The sequence below is a fragment of the Physeter macrocephalus genome, chromosome 11 (genome assembly GCF_002837175.3).
Source record: "Physeter macrocephalus isolate SW-GA chromosome 11, ASM283717v5, whole genome shotgun sequence".
Classification (NCBI taxonomy): domain Eukaryota; kingdom Metazoa; phylum Chordata; class Mammalia; order Artiodactyla; family Physeteridae; genus Physeter; species Physeter macrocephalus.
Genome location: NC_041224.1, coordinates 14,232,423 through 14,247,342, shown reverse-complemented (window position 1 = coordinate 14,247,342; position 14,920 = coordinate 14,232,423).

The window sequence follows — 14,920 nt, the reverse complement described above, 5'->3', positions numbered from 1 at the left end:
TCAGTGTCTTATAATTGTCTGAGCGCAGGTCTTTTAGATTTATTCCCAGACATTTTATTATTTCTGATGAAATTGTAAATGGGATTTTCTTAATTTTTCTTTCTGATAGTTCATTGCTAATGCAACAGATTTCTGTATATTAATTTTGTATCCTGCAACTTTACTGAATTCATTTATTAGTGCTAATAGTGTTTTGGTGGTATCTTTAGAATTTTCTATGTATAGTATCATGTCATCTGTAAACAGTGACAGTTTTACTTCTTTCCAATTTGGATTCCTTTAATTTTTTTTCTTGTCTGATTGCTGTGGCTAGACTTTCCAATGTGTCATTGTTTTTCGATTAACTGTATATTTTGAACATTTTCTATGTCATTCAATATTCTTTGAAATGCCATTTCTAAAAACTTCATTATAGGGCTATACCGTAACTGTCCTCCTGTTTGAACACCTAGCTTGTTTTCAGCTTTGGCCACTATAGATAATGTTGCAATGACTGTCTTTGATAATGAATTTTCATGAAAAATCACTCACTATCATTGTGTAATATCATGTTTTCATGTTGGCTAGTTTGATAAGCAAAAAATAGTATTAGTTCACATGGGTTGTTGGAGGATGGGAGTGGCCAGGAGGGTCTGTGGGGTGTCAGGATCCCAGAACCCCCTGACATACTTCACTGGAGTCTGGCCTCAGAGCAGTGTGAACTGGACCAAGGGTGTGTAGGCATTGGTGATAAAGTTCTTGGAATAAAAATCATTGTCCAGGTTCCATAGGAAAGCATGCAGATTCTCCAGGGGGCCATAAAACACACGCACACATACACTCACACGCACACAGCAGACACAGTCCCAGCTCTTGGTGAAGCTTGATCTGCCTCCTATAGCTCATGACCAGGGCCAGGTCCCCGTGCAGACACACATCTCCCACATCCCCCCTCCCCACTGCAGCCACAGGGACCCTCCAGCCCTGGCTCAGCATGAAAGGGGCACAGCCCTGGACACATCTCCCCTGCTTGGTAGGAGCTGGGCACACTGGGAGCACTTGGGCAGCATCACAGGTGAGAAGCCCCTGGAATTCCACCTGCTCCCCAGGACCCAAATCAGGGGTGCAGCCAGCTGCCCTCAACTTGCCTCTCTTTCCAGAGGGCCTCTTTCTCCTTCCACAGGTACACATAAACACTATCTCTAGCCTCATAAAGAGTAGCAGATAAATGCCGCATTGGTTTTTAAGAGTGTTGAAATAGGAGTTAGGACAGGGTTCTAGCCATGGGGCTGCAATTTCCTAATTGTGTGAGGACAGGCACAGGACTGGATGTCATTATTTCTTCATAATTTCCTTTGCCCCCAAAGGATGATATTCTTAGTTGCCTGAACAGAATGAGAATGGCATGAGGTCATCGTGGTGACCATACTCTGCAAAGGGGTAGCATTGTTGCACACGGAGGGTAGGATAGCTGCAGGTGAAGGATAGCATTTTCACAGGCGCGTGTTGCATTGCTACAGGTGGGCAGTAGCACACTCCTCTACGTTGTGCACACACACCTTCCCAGCCTGGCACCTCACCTGGGGTGGGAAATGCCCCTCAGAGCCAATGCTATGGACAAAGAATGAACACCAACACTCACATCCTTTGCAACTTTGTGCCCAGCACACTCATTCTCTGTGTGGTGCTGGCTGTTATTGTGCCCAAAGGTAAAAATAGCTCCACTTCTAAGCTTCACCTCAGTAAATTAGGACAATGGTCAGAGGCCAAGGATCTAGCAGAGGGAACCTTGGTAGCAACAATGGGATAGCCCTTCAGACCAAGGGAAGGTTAGTCCTGGGGCACAACCTTCATTAATTTGCCTTCACTCACTTCATCTCTCTCTGACAGCACCACCCACCTAAAGATCAGATGCATGTTCCTGGATACTGAATGGCCTTTGAAAAATGAATATGTTCAACAGAGTCTATTTATCTTGGGGGGAAATGAATATAATTCCAGTCAGTTTCAAATGGTACTATTTTTTTTAACTTGCACAGTAGCATATGGTTAAGGTAAGGTAACGTGTCAAGCCAATGTCTTTTGTGAATCCAGGGCAAAGCTCTTTTTCCAATGACATAAGGTAATTATGAATAGAAGGGTGATCCTCCTTCAAGTCCAGCAGGAGCTCAATTCTGACTATTCATATTGGTCATACCCACTCGGAATGACAAAATCATTTGATGGACGGCAGACAGATATGCATTATTCACAGAGACGTCTTCAAAGAATTCCATAAATTATAGGTTTCCTAAAACTGAAAGTTCCAGCGAGCTGGCAGTGAATGCCAGGGTGAAGAGGTGTAATCAGCGTGAATATTGTTCCTGGTTAATTTGTCCCTTATAGGTGGCTGCATTTTATGCCCCAGGAAGAAAGGCTGTCTTTGTGCTTTCTCAGCACTGCCTTTACCTCTTCCCAGAGGTAGCCTAATTCACTGGTCCTTGACCCTGGCTGCGGTACTCAGATAGCCCTGGAGTTTTTAAAACCCCAGTGCTGGATCAAACTCTAGAGATTCTTCATTGGTCTTGGGAGGGGCTTGGGTATCAGCATTTTTAGTCTCCCCGGTTGATTCTAATGTGCAGCCATGGTCTAGAAACGTTGAACTAATCACTACAGTTCCTTAAGAGATGTGCATATATATATATATATATTTTTTTTTAACCTAAAGAGAGTTGTTGTGAGAACAAAATAATTTAATACTTTCCCAGTATACTTAGATTCCAAACAGTGCATCTAAGTCAGGTCCAGAGAAACCAATAGAACTGATAGAATGTGTCTCTCTCCATATATATATATATGGTGGTGGAGGGTGTGGAGAGAGAGAGTTATTTTAAGGAATTGACTCACGTGATTGTGGAGGATGTCAGGTCTGAAATCTACGGGGCAGGTCCTCAGACTGGGGACCCACCCAGGGAAGACTTACTGTTGCAATTCAAGTCCAAAGGCAACCTGAAGGCAGAAGTTCTCCCTCCTTGAGAGACCTCAGACTTTTCTCTTAAGGCCTTCAACTAATCGGATGAGACCTACCCACATTATGGAGACTAACTGGTTTGACTTAAAGTCTACTGATTTAAATGTTAATCACATCTAAAAAGGACCCTCACAGTAACATCTAGACCGGTGTTTGACCAAACAACCGGGCGTCATAGCCCAGCAAAACTGACACAAGATTAACCACCACGGTGACCTTCAGTTGGTGTATCTGGACAATGCAGAGAATGACTCAGCTCTGTGTCCACCCAGAAAAGTGCTTCAGCTCTGCTCCTTCCACTTTTCTCCAATTACTTAAATTATTCACTAAGGACTAATTAGTCAATGTGTTTACCTTCAAAGAGCACAGGAGTTGTTAACTGGTAAGTGATGGGCACCCAGAAGATAGAGAGAGCTGGGGAACAGAGCAGGAAATATTTGAGACCGGGGTCCTGGAATCAGCTGCAGAGAGAGATTTGATGAGATCTCGGACAAATGGACGACTGACTTCAGGATCCAGAACTAAAGTACTGGCCTCCACTGCCATTTAGGAACTCCAAGTAGGGAGTCCCTGACACAGAGTCAGTCGGGCAGATGGGGAAGTGGTAATGAGTGGGCTACAATCCGCCGGACAGGAGAACTGTTCCAAACTCTGTGAAGCGGGAGCCAGAGGCAGACCTGGAGGGGAAGCTCTGCTTGCTTTGACTGGCCACTGAGAATCATTGTCACATCTGAACTATGTCCTCAACACAGCTGTGGACAAACAGTTTATCTGCCAGCTGTTTGAATAAAGCATAGGACGTAATACCAAGTTGAAATGTAAGACATGCCAGTCGAGGAACTCTTCCCTGTTTATTGTGTTGAACACCTTCCAGAACCACACCCCACTCTTTCCCCATCCTTGTTGACCTGTGTCAGCTACATCAGGGAACACCCTTGCTCTTGGCTTCCAGCAGGAGATGGAGCAGGAAACCGGAGGGATGGAGAATCCTGAGGTTGGAGAACACACAACCCAGGCTGGCTGACAGCATACCCCCCACCCAAAGTCCTGCAGGCAGCCTCTTCCTTTGCATAAGCCAGAAAGCCAAGTACTCATGCAATCCTTTGAATTGTGAGCCAAACAAGCCACTGTTTTCATGGAATAGACTTTTACCAGAAAGGACTATTGACAGACAAACGATGGTCCTTCAGACTAGGGTATTTATGAGGCGTTGTCTCTAAAAAGAATGACATGACCGTGTCACTTCAAGGTCGACTACTTACAGAACTTGCTGCCAGTGATAAATGCCTAGCTTTCAAGTGAAAAGGAGAACGTTGGAAAACTCATCTGTTACCATGAGCTTGAGAGCTTGCCAGTATTTACAGACTCTGCTAATGAGATGGAGGGATGAGGTAACAGATATGATCTTTTGATAGGATGATGTAACAGACCTGAATATGGCACCATTTGGAAGATCTGTACAACTGAGTGAACAATATTTTCCAAATGACCAATGAATGAAGTTACAAAATGACACACAGGTAAAAGACCCAACCACAGTGCACAAGGGACCAATGGATGATAACCTAGCAGAGTTTGAAAAGTTTATTGATAAGGTTTCAAATTCTACAACTGCAACTAACTTTTAAGAAATTACTTCTTGTCAAATTCTAGTGTAATATCATCTGAAAATGCTATTAAAAGGCTTCCCCTTTTATAACAGAGGCCACATTTCCCCCAGCTCTTTCGACCAAGACAACAAATTGCAGCAGACTGAGTGCAGAAGCAGGTAAAAGAAACCAGCTGTCTCCTACTAAGATTTGCAAAAACAATGCCTCTCTTCTCACTAAAACATTTTGTTTTAGAAAATAGAATTATTTTTCATGAAAATGTCACTTATTTTAACTTGTAAGACTTTATTATCGTTATGTTAAATCAAGTAATAAATAAATCCTTCCAAATTTCCCATTTTTAATTTCAAATCCAGTAAATATAGATAGAAATTACTCACAGAAACAAAAATTCTTTGATATGTTAAATAATTTTTAAGAGTGTCAAGGGGTCTCAGGACCCTAAAGTTTGGGAACTCCTGATCCAAGCCCTGGTGTTCCACAGCCGAAGCTGGGCTGGGAGACACCCACCCGGGCAGCCTTCCATCTCTGAAGCATGTCTTTGCTAGAATTGTCCCCTCAATATGCGCTTGTTCTTTCTCTTCATCTACCTGAAACTTGCCCATTCTTCCAGGCACATCTGAAGGGTCTCAAGTCCAAGCAGCCCTTCCTGGGAACTGTAAGTCACACATCTCGCCATCACGGCCATCCACTGCTCTTACAGATGCCTGTGCCTTGTATTATATTGGCTTGGCCAAAAAGTTCATTCGCTTTCCCCAACCCGAACGAACCTTTTGGCCAACACAATATGTTCTCTAGTCTTCCTATGTTATGTCTCATCACACCAACTTGATCGTAGTCTTTAAGAAAAGAGACTCTGCTCGGTGAGCTTTTATCTTCCTATACCCAGCACATGGATGTACAGCTGCATCATTTAATGTAAATGTGATCACCCAATTTGAATGGACGTATCTGGATAGGTCATGACCAGGCTTTTGCCACACACCTTCTCGCTTAGAAACCCACCTTCCCTCATGGCCTTTACATTTTCATCCTTGTGTGAATGAAGAATCTTCTATACACAGTTTTTCTTTATCTGCTAACAAAATTTTCTTAAACTGGGTGACTGATTAGCTCAATGAATGCTAACTGGACAAGGGAGCCTATCAACCCTGGTGCTTCATTTTTCAAAACTTTTTAGATGGCTCCCCCAGAATCTCAAGACTAACTGTGTTCCCTGGAAGAGCTATGGTCAGGTAAGCATCTTTTAAAACCTGGATGAGACATGAGGATAACTGTAAGAATGTGTATGGGTTTAAAAAAGGAATGTAAAAACCACAGACATAATAATTATATTAGAATGGTGGATTATAGATAATTTTCTTCTGTTTCACAACTTCTCTGCAATGTGATTTGTATTAATTTTTTAAAATTCCATTATATGTTTAAAATCCCCATTTCTTAAAGGGGACTTGCGCCGGTTAGGACTTGTGATTACATGTATCAAAAGCCAGTTGTGAGAATTGCATGGTATACAAATGATATTTCAATAATGCTGTTATTAAACATATATATATACATATGCATGAAATATTGGGTAGTGGGGAAAAGAATTCTGGGAAGTCTGAGGAATACTCTCAGGATATTGACAGAAAACAGAGCAAGTTTGACAACCCAGAACCCAGCCATGTTTGCACCAGAAAGTCTATTTAAGGCTCTAGTGCTAATGGTCCCTCCCTTGGACCCTCTCCACTGCTGTAAATTCCTGCAGACAGCTTCACAGGACTGGGTGGGACCATCTGATTGGTCAAGTTCAGGTCACGCCAGTGTCAAGAAGCAGGGAAGGGAGAGATTTGTTCCCTTCTTTGGCTTCTGTTGGGGATCACGGCCCTCCCTCCCCCTAAGATCTGCACAAGGAAGGCCCCCAAGTAGAAGAGTTCAAATGTTGGAAGCCAAAAGCTGACACAGAACCGCCACATACAATACAAAACTGTAGCACTGGAAGGGGCTACAAATAAAAATGACAGTAAATGCATTACAACGGGTTAAGTGAATAACGCTCTCCATTCACTTAAGAAAAGTATTTTCTGTCAGTTGAGGATGATGTTGAAAAGACCCAGTTCATCTAGACTCTACCCCATGGCAGCAAATACCTAACTTCACCATCATCACTCCTTTTAATTATTCCAAATCTTGCCCGTTCTTCAAGACCAATCTTTTAAAAAAATTTTTATGGAGTATACTTGATTTAAAGTATTGTGTTAGTTTCTACTGTACAGCAAAGTGAATCAGTTATACATATACATAAGAGTGGATATATGGGGAGTACTTGACCAATCACTTAACCGCCACTGCCACCATCTCTGAGGTTCACCCGATAGGATAATACTTCAGAGTTTCTCTTTGTTCCTTTCACTGAAAGGGTAGCATTCGTCCAAGAGTCAACCAGAGAAACAGAAAACCTCACTAGAAACTGATTTTGTTTTATTTTTTAACTTTTATTGAGGTAAAATTCACATTACGTATAATTGACGATTTTAAAATGTACACGTCAGTAATATATAGTGTATTCGCCTTGTTGTGCAACCACCAGTTTCTTCTAACTTCCAAACCTTTTCATCACCCCATAAAAACACCCCCTACCTATTAAGTAACCACTTCCCTGGTGACCTGTAATCTGCTTTCTGTCTCTGTGGATATATGCCATAAAAGGAATCATACAACATGGGACCTTTGTGTCTGACTTCTTTTGCTTAGCATAACCTTTTCTTTTTTAAAATAAATTTATTTATCTATTTTATTTTTGGCTGTGTTGGGTCTTTGTTGCTGCATGCAGGCTTTCTCTAGTTGTGTTGAGCGGGGGCTACTCTTCGTTGCGGTGCGCGGGCTTCTCATTGCAGTGGCTTCTCATTGCGGTGGCTTCTCTTGTTGTGGAGCACCGGCTCTAGGTGCACGGGCTTCAGTACTTGTGGCACGCGGGCTCAGTAGTTGTGGCTCACGGGCTTAGTTGCTCAGCGGCCTGTGGGATCTTCCGGGACCAGGGCTCAAACCCGTGTCCCCCGCACTGGCAGGCGGATTCTTAACCACTGTGCCATCAGGGAAGTCCCTAGCATAACCTTTTCAGGGTTCATCCTAGAAGCTGATTTTACTCCATTGTAGAAAGAGGGCAAAGGCAGTGAACGATGCCACTTTTTCTTTCACCCAAATAGTGTGTTCAGAGGAGTTTCGGGGAAGAACTTCTCCCCACAACCCCACTTTTTGTTTTTAATTTTTATTGGCGTAGAGTTGATTTACAGTGTTGTGTTGGTTTCAGGTGTACGGCAAAGTGAGTCAGTTATACATATATCCACTCTTTTTTAGATTCTTTTCCCATATAGGCCATTACAGAGTATTGAGTAGAGTTCCCTGTGCTATACCTTAAGTCCCCACCCTTCCTTCTAGGAAGTTACATAGTCCTTTTCTGTTAAAACAATCACCTACCCCTTGACTGAAATACACGTATTTGCAAGCATTCTAGAATCTAAATAAAAGCAAATGTTAAGAAGAGAAGAGTAATCTTTATGCCAATTACAGCTGTTGAGAAAACAGTGTCCCAGAAGCTGGTGTTAAGCAGACAGAAGCCCACAGGTCTACCTGGAAATATGATATAGTATGTGGCAAGTGGACTCCAGCTCAAGTCCCACCTTCTCTATGTCCTTGTCTCTATGTCAAGTTACTTAACTCTCTAACCTAGAGTTGCCTCAACTGAAAAATAATAACAATAGCACCTTCTTCTTAGGGATGTTGTTGGAATTACATGAGATAATGCACATAAGGTAATTCCCAAGTGCCTTATTCATAATCACTTGATAAATGTGAGCTATGATTATTATACATTGACCTCAATTCAGATTTCAGGCTTCATTCTTCATGTAAAGTAATAATGATCACTTTCAATACCTCTGGTTTCAGCATTAGTAGGAGGCAACAGACCCAGCCTGACATGTAAGTAGCTACTTAATATTAGAAGCTAGCGTAACTATTAGGTAACTTGTCACTTAAAAAAAGAAAGTGGGCTGAATGTGATTTTCATCATTTTGTCCCAACATTTAAATGGTTAAATGGGTAAATGGTCCTGCTAAATGGTGTCACCAAGCATTTCTATGGCAGGGCTGAAACACAAAGGTTTGGTCCCTCCCTTAGAGAATGATATGCAGGCAAGCAGGAAACATTACCACTCTGGCTTAGGAAAAGGAAGAGGAAATGAATTCACATGCTGGGGAGGGAAGTAGGGACCAGTCACAAATAATGCAACGCAGTCGTGAGCACCTCCAAAGGATTCTGAAATGTTATTCACCGCTGAGAGAGGAAATCTGAGCTGACGTGTTATTTTCTGAGCTGTTTATTAATGCATTGACTGTGGAAGAAGCAGTAGCAGACTTCAATCCCAACCCCCAATTCAAAGTCAGTGCCTTGTCACCTTGCTGGCTGAGGGAAGCAGGGGAAGATGGTGAAGATTCTGAAAAGGCTGTTAAGAACAGTTAAGAAAAGAAGAAACCTGATCTTTTCCCTCCTTGCATGAGTCTAACAAAGCTTATGCTTTCAGTGGGAGCATCTGAAGTGGAATTTCCATTAATTTGGGGTCAGAAGAAATGCCTTCTGTTCAGCCACCAATCCATCAGCCCAGATGAAGGAGGTGGTGAACATTTTCGACCAAGTGAAATTCTCTGTCTCTGAACTAATCCCAGAGCTAAATAAATTAATCAGACCTGTACTGACCACTAAGCCTCAAAATTGAATCCGTGCCGATGGGTCCTAACTCTGCCGTTGACCAGTTCATGAGAAAAACAGACCAAAAGATGATTTGGGCCAGCCTCACGAAGGGCCAAGAAGTAATCTTGCTACCGTGGTAAAGAGCATAAATGGTCTTTCCACACAACCTAGCAAAGTGACCTACAGCCATCTCTCCCAAGAGAAGAGGTAATAATAAAGGGGATTAAAATGCATCTTGTGAGATTGGAGTTAGATAGAAAGAAGCGTTTACTGTTACCAAGAGGTGTCCAGAATTAGAATCCGTTATCAGCCGATTTCAGCTCCTTTGATTCCTCCTCTTTGGGACATTTTAACGATCAAACTGAATTTGGGTACCACTGTCAATGTCAACTCCTGACCAGAAGTGCATTCGAGCAACTCGGTCAAATGCAAAATGAGTCAACAGATTGCAGGAAGAGTTCATTTCAAACTCTCTCAGGCCAAGCACAAAGGCCATCCCATGTCTCTGCCTGTGCTTGTAGCCAACTGTTTAAACTAGAAGCCGTGGAATACATTGACACGGCACCAGCTACTTGAAAATTCAATTCAGCCAGCATTTATTAAGCAACTATTACTGCAGAGTATTGTGCAAAGTTCTGGGGGTTCACTGATGAATGCATGTCTAGTTTAGGCCTTGCCACAGCTTAAAATCTTACTGGAAAAACAGATATGCAGACCACTACAGTAAAAAGCAAAATTACGTAAGGAACAGAACCGGAGAAACGAGCAAATGCTGCGGAACATAATTGGGATGACTCCCCTTCTCCCTACCCCACAGCCCTGTCACCTGCTAATGACAGTTGCCAAAGTAAATGACCCAACGTTTGAATCGCTGCCATCTTCCTATTATGATTCTGCACATGTCACCTTCCTGCTGAGCCCTTAATCAGCACTTTCACTTCCGTCACCGTGATGGCAAAGACCTGACTGCAGAGCAATTGCAGAAAAGTCATTTTTTCACTCTCACCAGTGTGGTTGGAAAAGTTACTATCTTCAGAGAAAGTAGAAACTCATAAAAAAAAAAAGTGCAATTTTCCTCTTCAAGATCTTCACAAAGTTACCTGATATAATAGTATTTTGCAAAGCAACATATATGAAAATTTCTAATTAGCATATCATGGGATCATACACCTCATCTTTTTTCTTCCCTCTGATCTCTTCCTAGTTGTAATTAAACCAGCTGTGGCTATTTAGACCTTTTTCATGCTCCAAGAATAACCTCTACACTTTATCAGAACCATGAGAAAAAAGTAAAGTCTTAACATTGCTTTCAATGAACACACCAGGATCTTATTTGAGCCCATAATTAACATCCGGTTTAATCCACAGCAAATAATTAATCTAATCTAGCAGGCCTCGGTGAGAGGCTCCCATAGGAAATGCTCTTCGTGTACCTGATGGAAATGACTAAAAAGAACTATCCCACCAACCACCTTCCTCAGCTTCAAAAGACCCAGAAAACTTTAGAATCCTCAAATATCTTTGAAACCTCCATTTTATAAGCCAAAAGGACAGAGGAACTAGGCACTGTGCTAGAAAATGCTTCACATTTAACCTACCTGCCCCCAGTAGGGCTTGCATCACTGTCCCTCTCCTATAAATACAAAGAGATTCAGAAGGGAGAGTTAGGATTTGAACCCAGGTCTTTTGAACCAGTGATCTGGTTCCTGCCCTGTGCTGACTCCTCAAGGTGAACCACATTCATGACTTACACCTGACAGTGGAGCAGCCAGGGCTCCTGCGGTCACGAAGGTTGAGTCTCAGAGAAGCACATGTATGGACACAGCAGCCTCGCTTCCCAGTCTTCTGCTGAGAAAGGAGGTACTGTGATTCCTCCAGGACAGATGGTCCATCTTCATTTCTCCCTCCTTCTTATTCTTTATTCTAAGATTATCTTCTTGATTTCAAATATTACAAAATATTCGGAGTAAACACCAACTGAACTCCCCTGGGTTGGCCAAAAATTGCCTTCAGTTTTTAAATAAAAATAAAAAAAGTGACTTCAGTTTTTAAGTAAAAATAAAAGACACATTTTTCATTTTGACCAAGAACTTTATTGAACAACGTATTCACCGTTTTGTTCCACTACCTTCTGCCATTTTTCAGGCAACTTCATAATTCCATCTTCCCAAAACTTTTTATCTTTTTGAGCAAAGAACTGTTCCAGGTGCCTTTTACAGTCTTCCAGGGAATTGAAATTTTTTCTATTAAGAGAATTTTGTAACGACTGAAATAAACGGAAATCCAAAGGTGCAATGTCTGGTGAATACAGTGGATGAATCAGAACTTCCCAGCCAAGCTGTAACAGTTTTTCCTGGTCATCAAAGAAACATGCATCTTGTATTATCCTGATGGAAGATTATACGTTTTCTGTTGACTAATTCTGGACTCTTTTCATCGAGTGCTGCTTTCAGTTGGGAGCAGTACTTGATGGAATTAATCATTTGGTTTTCCAGAAGGAGCTCATAATAGAGGACTCCCTTCCAATCCCACCATATACACAACATCATCTTCTTTGGATGAAGACTGGCCTTTGTTGTTGGTGGTGGTGGTTCATTTCGCTTGCCCCACGATCCCTTCCGTTCCACATTGTTGTACAGTATCCACTTTTCATCGCCCATCACAATTTGTTTTAAAAACAGAACGTTTTCGTTACATTTAAGTAGAGAATAGCATGCAGAAATATGGTCAAGAAGGTTTTTTTCACTTAACTTACGTGGAACCCAAACATCAAAGCGATTAACATAACCAAGCTGGTGTAAATGATTTTCAGTGCTTGATTTGGATATTTTGAGTATGTCGGCTATCTCCCACGTGGTATAACATTGATTGTTCTCAGTTAATGTCTTGATTAGATCACTATCAACTTCAACTGGTCTACCTGACTGTGGAGCATTGTCCAGCGAGAAATCTCCAGCACGAAACTTCACAAAACACTTTTGACATGTTCAGTCAGTCACAGCACCTTCTCTATACACTGCACAAATCTTTTTTTTGCATTTCAGTTGCATTTTTACCTTTCTTGAAATCATAAAGCATAGTATGCCGAAAATGTGGGTTTTATTCTTCTATCTTGGCTACACAAAAATACACCTTTTTTTTTTTTTTTTTTTTTTTTCCCGGTACGCGGGACTCTCACTGTTGTGGCCTCTCCCATTGCGGAGCACAGGCTCCGGACGCGCAGGCTCAGCGGCCATGGCTCACGGGCCCAGCCGCTCCGCGGCACGTGGGATCCTCCCGGACCGGGGCACGAACCCGTGTCCCCCGCATCGGCAGGCGGACTCTCAACCACTGCGCCACCAGGGAAGCCCCCAAAATTCACCAATTCTGATGTATTTTTTTAAATGCACACTGATATGACAGCAGTCACATACAATCTAACAAAATTGTTTCGAATGAAGTTAAAGACAACTAAGTGCTACTAGAGCCATGGAACGGAAAAAACCGAACGAACCTGTTGACCAACCCAATACTTTTTATGTGCATTGGTATGTACTGTTTTAGACATTCTCTGTGCATTTGTTGTCTATAAACATATCATTTTACATTAATGTAATCAGTATATTTCATTCTGTGATTTGCTTCTTCCATTTAACATGTCTTGGTGTTCTTTCTTCATCCTGTTCCTTTAACTGTTTATTCATTTGATTTCAGGCTGAGTATGCCATCCTAGGAATGCACCATGCTTTCACCAACATTCAGTTTTTCCTAGTATATGGCTATTACAAACAGCAATATAGCGAAAAAAATTATAAAAGTAGTAGGAAAAATAATAGGACAATTAAAAAAAAAAACCCTAGGCAAAGGAAAAGCTATCTTCAACAAGATATATAAACCTGGAAAATAAAAGATTTACAGTCTTGAAACAATAACATTCAAACTATATCACATTATCAAAAAGAAAAATAGTGGCAATATAAATATCTGAAGGATTACTATCCAGAGTATATAAAGAACTCCTATAAATCAATAAGAAAGTGCTGCATTAAAGAAAATATAACTATTTTATGTGCAGGTGATGCTATTTTTTAATCTATTTATTAAAATTGATTACAATAATGTTATATTTCCTGATGTTGAACCATTCTTGTGATCCTGAACATATTATATCACGATCAAGTAAGGATTTTCTTTTAATAAATAAATTAGGATTCAATTTCTTGAGTACTGCATTTAGATTTGGTCACGAGATTGGAGTCCAGTTTCAGGGGAAAATATTTTCATTATTATTTTCCAATTTTTTTAATTACAGAGGTTTGTGGGATTTTAATTTTCTCATTTATTGTCCAGGTGTGCCCATTTTTCAAGAGGAGAACTAAATTCATTCTCATTAATGAGTATTAATGCTATGTTTGAACTTAATTCTGCCATCTTTTTTTTTTAACATCATTATTGGAGTATAATTGCTTTCCAATGTTGTGTTAGTTTCTGCTGTACAACAAAGTGAATAGGAAATATGTATACATATATCTCCACATCCCCTCCCTCTTGCATCTCCCTCCCACCCTCCCTATCCCACCCCTCTAGGTGGTCACAAAACACCAAGCTGATCTCCCTGTGCTGTGAAGCTGCTTCCCACTACCTATTTACTTTACATTTGCTAGTGTATATATGTCAATGTCACTCTCTCACTTCGTCCCAGCTTATCCTTCCCCCCTCCCTGTGTCCGCAGGTCGATTCTTAACGTCTGTATCTTTATTCCTGTCCTGCTCCTAGGTTCTTCAGAACCATTTTTTTTTTTTTTTTAGATTCCATATATATGTGTTAGCATACGGTATTTGTTTTTCTCTTTCTGACTTACTTCACTCTGTATGACAGACGCTACTTCCATCCATATCACTACAAATAACTCAATTTTGTTTCTTTTTTTGACTGAGTAATATTCCATTGTATATATGTGCCACATCTTCTTTATCCATTCATCTGTCAGTGGACACTTAGGTTGCTTCTAGATTTTTTGATGATGGCTATTCTGACTGGTGTGAGGTGATACCTCATTGTAGTTTTGATTTGCATTTCTCTAATGATTAGTGATGTTGAGCATCCTTTCATGTGTTTGTTAGCAATCTGTATATCTTCCTTGGGGAAACGTCTGTTTAGGTCCTCTGCCCATTTTGGGATTGGGTTGTTTGTTTTTTGATATTGAGCTGCATGAGCTGCTTGTATATTTTGGAGATTAATCCTTTGTCAGTTGCTTCATTTGCAAAGATTTTGTCCCATTCTGAGAGATGTCTTTTCATGTTGTTTATGGTTTCCTTTGCTGTGCCAAAGCTTTTAATTTTCACTATGTCCCATTTGTTTGTTTTTATTTCCATTTCTCTAGGAGGTGGGTCAAAAAGGATCTTGCTGTGATTTATGTCATAGAGTGTTCTGCCTATGTTTTCCTCTAAGAGTTTTATAGTGTCTGGCCTTACATTTAGGTCTTTAATCCATTTTGAGTTTATTTTTGTGTATGGTGTTAGGGAGTGTTCTAATTTCATTCTTTTACATGTAGCTGTCCAGTTTTCCCAGCACCACTTATTGAAGAGACTGTCTTTTCTCCATTGTATAT